The sequence below is a fragment of the Hetaerina americana genome, unplaced genomic scaffold (genome assembly GCF_022747635.1).
Source record: "Hetaerina americana unplaced genomic scaffold, ioHetAmer1.1.p SCAF_34, whole genome shotgun sequence".
Lineage (NCBI taxonomy): Eukaryota > Metazoa > Arthropoda > Insecta > Odonata > Calopterygidae > Hetaerina > Hetaerina americana.
The window spans coordinates 4,589,272-4,597,764 of record NW_027286919.1 but is presented as its reverse complement, the minus strand read 5'-3'; positions in this window follow the sequence as shown (position 1 = coordinate 4,597,764).

The following is an 8,493-nucleotide window of genomic DNA, read 5'->3' as shown; positions in this document are numbered from 1 at the left end:
GACTAATTTTCTTGCTGAGATCCATTCTTGTGCCATTCTAACTTACATATCTAGTATTGCACCAATGGGAGGAACCTTAAAAGTTTGTATATCACCACTGACTTCTATTAGTCAATAACGGAAGCCAAAGATCCGATATAATCAAAAACTGGTTTTGTTTGCAGAGCTACAATGGAAAACTATTTATTTATTTATGCACCCTGCAAGTTATCAGTAGGGTGTGTGGCAGGGGGTGAATGCACACCAGAATAGTTCCACCAGAACATGACCCTCCCGCGGTCGGACAGTGTTAATCTGATCCCTTATCGTTCGTGGAAAAAATGACATATATAAATCTATCTGCTCTACACTTAATCTCTCTGATTTAACGGACATGATCATACCTACCGCAGTACGATGGATGTAATAAACATATTCATTATCACTGCTAAAGAGACATCCTTCCAATTAATGCAAAATATTTAATCTGTAATTTAACCTTCGCTCCCCTGAGTGATTCCCAGCCTAGCTGCTCTAATATTTTGGATACGCTACTCAGGTTATCATACGAGTAACAACGTTTTACAAATCCAACTCCTCTACGCTGCACGCGATTTAACTCTGAAATTAATTCAACTTCTTGAGGATTCCATGCATTAATAGAAGCATATTCTAAATGTGGCGTACCCAACGACATCTAACATTTCTCTTCATCGACCGAGTATCAATGCGAGTGGCAGTAAGCAGCCACTAGGCTCTCACGGGTGGCAGTATGACCCGCATCGCCACTTTATGCCTGTCAAAAACAGGAGAACGCGAAATCTCCCACGGCAGATAATTTGGCAAACCGCATACAAAAGGTACCCGTGGTTCCTATGGCTCATGCAGTAACACATAAATGTCGAAAATAGAATCAATCAATTTCTTAAAATTTTAAGAATGTCACAATTATCGTCTATTTAACTCTATAAAAATACAATAAACGATATAAAAAATTAAGACTGATTAATTATTTCAATGCAACAATTTCAGAGTGTAAAAATTATTCGCCTTAGACATGGCGAATGAATGCGGAAGGATAAGGGATTCGGTAGCTCAGCGAGATTCGTTTTTTGAGCAGGGATTTAAAAATGAAATACACATGACATCATTATGCTCAGCAAACAATGACTCCCGGCGCTTGGCTTTAACATTTTGAAAGAATTATAAAATTTCTGAACTTCATAATTCAAGAAATCCATGAATGCTACCGATTTGATTCTTTTTACGCATTTTGGAATGAATAGGTTTTGCGTCAAGATACATATGTGTTTATTTCCGAAGAAGATGTATAACATTTGACACAGATCTTACGATTCAGTTTAAATTTAGTGTTGGATTTTATTCAGCGGTCCATGTTTGAAAGAGCCATTGTTCCTCGCTCGTAGCTAAACCACAGCCAATAAATAGTTTTGGCGAAAAACGACCACTTATCCTTGCACTGGCCGAGAAATGAACAATGAATAAATACTTGATCTTGGTTGAAACACTGATCTTTTTAATTACCCAAAGGAAATGAAAGTCTACTTCTTTATAGGGTTTGAAAGCCCTTCATTTTGTTTATTAGCTAAAATATTTTGTCTTTTCAATTCAACTCAATAAAAAAGTACGTAATATTGTCGTAAACCTTGTCGTTGAATTTCATCACAACAGTGTTCATTTTGAGGAAGACAAGGCTAACCTTGTACGATCGTTAAGAAATGGTAAAGATTCCCTGAACTGACTGCTCATCACCTCAATATATTTTCGCTTTAATAGCTGTTATAGCACAGTAATGTGGATATACCTGACATTTAAATCTCATTTAAATGAATTCGTAAAGCAGAGGACAAAAATTGTTGTGTTCTTCAGTTTTATTCGGATGAGGTGTCTTTTCATCCGACATGATGGCGGGAAAACAGTTACTCGCGTTTTTTGACCAAGACAACTCACGGGTATTAATGGAGGAGGAGACATTTATGAGGAAGTACGTGTAAGCGAGTTTCAAGTGATAGAATTTCTGGGTGTTTACAATAAAAGCAATCGTAGACCACTCCGATTCGAGATATATCTATATTCAAGAATATAGATGTATGGTAAGATAAAAAATACTTAATAATATTTAATTTTATTTAATTCATAAAAATCTACTTACATTTAAGTTTTCCTCAAACGGTTTCAACACTTCCGCGAGATTATTAAGGCGCTTACAAAGGTAGAGGAGTACCGTCTCCTCACAATGAAGGGAAGGGGAGGAGGGAGGGGGTTGTGAGGCAAAGGAGATGAGGCAAAGAGGGAGGCGAGAATTTTCACGCACAGTCTTAAGAAGAAACTATTAATTCCAATCTCCCTCCTTTAAACAATGCCTCTTATTATTCTCTTCGTGTTTGATGACTTAATTTCTCTTTGGAAAGTGTACTCGTAAAATTTATTGTATCATGAAACTCCTTACATCCATTTTCCCTCCATTTTTAAAAGAATTACTTCGATTTAAGGGCATTTCACTTTTTCCGATTAAATATTTTATGAATAGATACTTATCGCAGATTGCCTTCCGTCAAAACAGTTTTACCACTCTCATAATTTTGAAGGATTGAAATCAACACTATAATCAGAAACTGAGTTGAGCCTAATTACACTCAAAGCCCCCCCCCCTTGTCCCCCTCCCCCGATGGTAACTAAGAGTCTCTTATTGATAATTTACCGTAACGGTGAAGCTAAAGACAAGTGATAAAATCATCCCCCATCACCCCGTTTCCTCTCCCATTTCAGGGTGTTCCAAGTCTTCCTTTTTTAATCATATTTGTTGTAACATTAATTGATATATTCAAGACAAGTCAGATTGCTTATATTATCCTGTAACGATTACGGCATTTGATTTACCATTCCAATGAATTTCCACGAGTTTGATGAATGCGTTATATTTATTGTGATTCAGAATATCGAATTTTCGTGTTCACGTCTGCCGAGAGACAAGAAATTTTGCTGTGGGAATGAAGAAGTGAGCCTGTTTACGGCTTTTGGAGTTTTTTAATTTATTCAACCACCAGTCTAATAAGATCTCAATTCAATCAATACACTCAAGCATATTTTGCACGAACCCACATGTGGACAAAATGCATTGTAAAAAGCCGTTCCCTATTGGCTTTCCATTCTTGTTTCATATTTTATTCCTAGTTTTAAGTTTCTCATTCTCGCACTTCCACTCCAGCCATGTTTCTTTCTTCAATACCATGCATTTCTCTTGTAAAATGACCGATAAAGATGGGAGTTCATTCACCGGGACGGTTTACACTTGCCCGCTTGGGAAGTCAATGAACATTTCGGACAAAGGGCGTAGGAAGGATAGATAGATAGATAGAGGTATTTATTTGGGCGAAATTGAGAGCTAAGGAAGGAAATGTAAATAAAGAAGCATTAGCAAGACACGATCCAAGGTCGACGTTTGAAGGGAAGAAGCAAAGGTTTGCAAGCACGCGTTCAGGGGCATGCGTTCTGAAGGGAGTCAGAAGTGACTTGTCAACATTTCAGATGAAAAGAATGAGTGGAAACATTTACACCGTCATAAATACGTATTTATGGCCGTTCAAGGGTGACATTGGTGGGGAAAGAAACGAAAGGAAACGAAACAAACGAAAAAATAAGGAATAGGCGGAAGTTGGATTGATAGGGAGGGAGAATAATCTTTGGATAGGGGAACGCGTTAATGACGTGAATACTCGATTGGCGGGTCTCCGAGATGGGCGCCTTTGGGCATTGGACCATTCTGATAAGCGAGCCCTTCTGGATGACGGGCTTTCATATTTGAGTGCGAAAGCAATCAGTTTAAAACTCTCGCTTTTTTGTTTTAAAGAGAATCGGAACACTTTGTGAGAACAAAGTTTGGAAAATACGAGCAATAAAGAGGTTTGGCGTTGACCTGATTCTCCTGTATTCTCTGGGAGGGCCCTGTGTCTGGGCCCTCAACCGTCGATTGCAATCAGATATAGTCGTTAAGGCGATGATTTACGGAGAGTGTCATGATGTAACTAAGGTTTAGATTTTATTTATTTAATTTTTTTATCTAATTAATTAAAAACAGCTATGAATTTTACTTGGTGCGATAAAAATGGTAAGAAAACGAGAGGGATCATAAATACCAAAGCTCCAGACGGAAATCAAACCCGTGGCTCCGGGAAGTTACCCAACCACCACTATTACCGGTGGAATATTATTAATAAATTACTTAATTCAAATTTATCCTCTGGTCGCAGTTATTTTAGGTGCCTTGTGCCTATTATAAATATATTCTATCATAATCAGTATTTCAATCCTAAGATTGGTTTACTACAGCCCTCAATTCTTCCCTATTTAGTGTTTATTCCTGATAGGTTCCCTGTTTTACGTCCTTCTCAATTTGCCCTGTATACTTCTCTCTTGTCCTTCCTCGCGGGATCTTTCTTTCAACTTTTCCTTCTTTTATGTTTCTAACAAATCCATTGTGCATTAAAGTATGTCCAATGCATCTAGTTCTTCTTAGAGCTCTCCGTATGTTCCATTCCTCTTTTGCTCTCCTATATACTCCATCGTTCCTCACTTTGTCTGTCTATTTAATCTTCAGCATTTTCCTAATCAGCACCATGTTTCAAATGCTTCTATCCTTCGTTGGTCTACTTTTCCAATATTCCATGTCCCTGATCCGTAGAGTTGCTTCTTCTCAATGAACGACCTCTTTGCCTGGGCTATTCTTCGCTTGATGTCGGCCGAACTTCTTCCATCCCATGTTATTCTGCTGTCCAGGTAGATGAAGGATTCCACTTGCTCTATTTTCACTCCTAGAATTCTGATATCTGCATTCAGCTTTTCTATCCCACACACAAGGATTTTCATTTCCTTCTTGTTGATACTCATATCATAATCCCGAAGTACTTGGTCCATAGGATTCAGGTTCGCTAGCAGGTCCTCTAACATCTCTGCTACTACTGCAATGTTGTCTGCAAACCACAGCATGTTAATTTCTTTGCCATTCCCATTGACTCCTTTGATGCGACGCAAGAAAAACGCTAAGATAAATTTTTAAATAGGAGGGCTAAAACTAGAGCAGGTAGAACAGTTTACGTATCTCGGAAGTGTTTCGGACAAACACGGTCAAAGTAGTAGGGACGTAAGGAGAAGAATTGCGCCAGGCAAAGAGGCTTTCACAAGGAAGAGGGAGTTGATGAGAGGGACGTTGAGTAAGGATGTTAAGAAAAGACTCGTAAAAACTTTGATATGGAGCGTAGCTATGTACGGCGCGGAAACGTGGTCATCGAAGCAGGAGGATAGACGTAGATTGGAGGCTTTTGAAATGTGGGTGTGGAGAAGAATGGAGAAGGTGAAATGGACAGAGAAGAAAACAAATGAGGAAGTACTTGGTATGGTGGGCGAAAAGAGGGGTTTGTTGGGAGAAATCCTATTGACGCAGGAAAAGTGGATGAAGGGGGTATTGACCGGCAGTGGGATGTTGAAGACTGTGATAGAGAGGAGAATGTTAGGCAAACGAGGGAAGGGAAGGAACAGGATAGGGATTTTGGATGGGATGAAGGGAGGAAGAAAAAACTCAGAGATGAAGAGTAGGATTCTCGATTTTTCGTTTTGTTAGGAGACAGAAAATGTTTTATCTAGTAGCTGTGTCCATCCAAAAATCTAACTTAGTCGGTAGATTACCTAATAATAATTCATATATAAATATATATGTTAGTGTAAATAAATAAATACGTTTAAATACGTATTAATTAAATACGTACGTGTTAATAAATAAATATTTATATAACTATATATATATGTATAAATTATTTATTTAGTTAACGGTTTAATGAAACCTAATTTTAATTCCCGCTAAAACTGGTGAAATTATGCAAGCTAAACAAAAAGAAATAATGTAAAAAATTATGCAACCAATAAAGCGAGAATGACGGCGCAAAATGGAGTAGATTCCGGGTTGTTAAGGAAAACACATTTTTATATCATGGCTAGTAAATTTTAAATACCGCGAAAGATAATTTGAATTCAACAGATGCAATGGCATTATGCAAGTAAATTCAGTTAGATACACTATTCTTTGGACTGGATATGTTCATGTAAGCAAAACATTAATTAAAAGTTTAATGAGTTTCTTTGATCGAGCCACGGCTATGATGGTGTAAATACTCATCACTATGAGACTCATCTTCAATGTACATGAACACGGCGCCCCTTGGAGACAATTCAAGTGCGATAATAATTCCATAGTACTCCGCTCCAGTATATTCCAGTGCTTCCTTGCATGTAGAACACCAAAAATTGAAAATCAATATTTACAGAGGGATGAATTTTCAGGCATATTGTCCGCTTTTCCTGTATCTATGATCACGTTCCCATTTCCCATGTTTCCAGGTTACCTGGGCTTATTTCACCCGGGGCACTGGGAAACACAAAACCAATTTAGATTGATATTGCAATTTTGAGAAGAGGTACATGAATGAGTTTATTCTGCAAGAGTTGGAGTTTTCTTCAAAAAGCAAATCAAATATTCTCCTGTGCACGTAATATTTCAAGTTGACCCTTCTGTCTAGTTAACTCACATGAAGGAAATAATGGGAACTACTCTCACCCGTTAAGTATGGAAATGATGCAATAAAGGAAGTGGGTCTGTTTTAATGATTGTTTAATTCGCACACCATTAAAACCATAATTTAAATTGTGCATCTACATACGAACATCGCGGATTGATTTTGTTTTTCAGTCACTGCAACGATGCATGTACAAAGACGGGCTTCCTATGGTCCGTGAGATGGTCAGGACCAATAGGAACGTAAATTGAAATCCCGTAGGATTGCGTAAGCCGAAGGATCATTGAGCATAGGAAGAGATATTATATGACCGGGAAAAAGAACAAACACGCGAATAAAAGCATTAAAGCCTTGAAATCAAGAGTCAAAATAAATAGATTTGATTAAGTTTCGACTCCCGAGCGACAATAACGGAAGCTTTTCCTTCATAGCATTGGGTGAAAAGTGCTCCAATATTGTTAAGCTTTACACCTTACGGCCTACGAAAGCAAATCAATGCTTACTGCAGTATTTCAGCACCAGAGGACAACATTTCGCTAAATCCAGAGTCGCACGGTCGAATGACTGCTTGCAAAGACGAGGAAGAACTTCTGCAAAGACATCGCGACGATTTCCCAATCCCCTTATCGTCCCAACTTGCCACCAGCAAACTATTTCCTATTCCCATAAGGGGAATCCTCCCTCAAAGGACACTACCATGGGACCATAAATCCCGTCTAGAAGCTTGCACGCGTACCCTTAAGGACCTTCCACCGACCAGGCAAAAGCTGCTGCTGGCAAAAGTGTGTGCCGACGCTAAAAGGATGTACTTTGGAGAAGTTGTAAAAGGCATTGTAGCAATGTGTGAAATACCTCTTTTTTAAAAACACTTCCCGATACTTTTTATACGATTCTTGTACTGTCTTCTCCCTTTCTAAAAACTAATTAGCAACACTTTTAATATCATGTTATAGTTCACTTATCTCCTCCCTTGGATGCAACTATGCATATACTATATATTATAACGGCTCAAAAAATTAATTTGAGCTATGAATGGAAGAGTTAATGTAAATAGCACCCTTCATTTCTTATTGAACCAATTTGAAATCGAAATTAAAGTTTTGTCTTATTTTGAGCCACAGTACACTATGATAAACGTTTTTCAACAATTACTCTCAAAGTAATCATCATAAGTTAGGCTGAATTTCAAGTGGCATAAATTAAAAATAACAAATAGTAGAGTTAATGATAAATGAATGAGTAAAAAATGCGAGCATTGAAAGACATATTTCGTACTTTCCGTGCCATGTTTGTAATTTAGGTCACCCTTCATCAAAAGCGCTGAGTATAAAATAACAACTCAAATAATATCATCATATAGCGCGTTATATGAATAAAAACTTATATTTACAAAACAAAAAAACCTTAGTTAAAAAATAGCATAGCAATAAAGAAGATATATATATATATATATATATAATATACGAATGATCTCATTTGATATGAGAAGATATATGTAATGATCTCATTCCATCCGTTTCTGGTTTTTGATCCGCGTGCTCAAGAATTTATATAAATCCTCCAATCTTTCCTAATATTCCTCAAAGCATATTTCCCGAATTGAAAAATTCTGCACTCCATAGTGAGGTTTTCGTACGTTTTCTTTATATATTCACCCACGATAGTTTCAGTGCGACATTTCGTTGGGATGGATTTAGTGCGATAGATATCGGATGAGAATATATGTAAATAAAACAGGTGTTGCCTAGATAGAGAAATCCTAAGTTAAACGTTAAAATAGGAGGGCAAAAACTAGAGCAGGTAGGATAGTTTAAAGGAGGTATTGACCGGCAGTGAGATGTCGAAGACTGTAATAGAGGGGAGAATGTTGGGCAAACGAGGAAAGGGAAGGGACAGGATAGGGATGTTGAACGGGATGAAGGGAGGA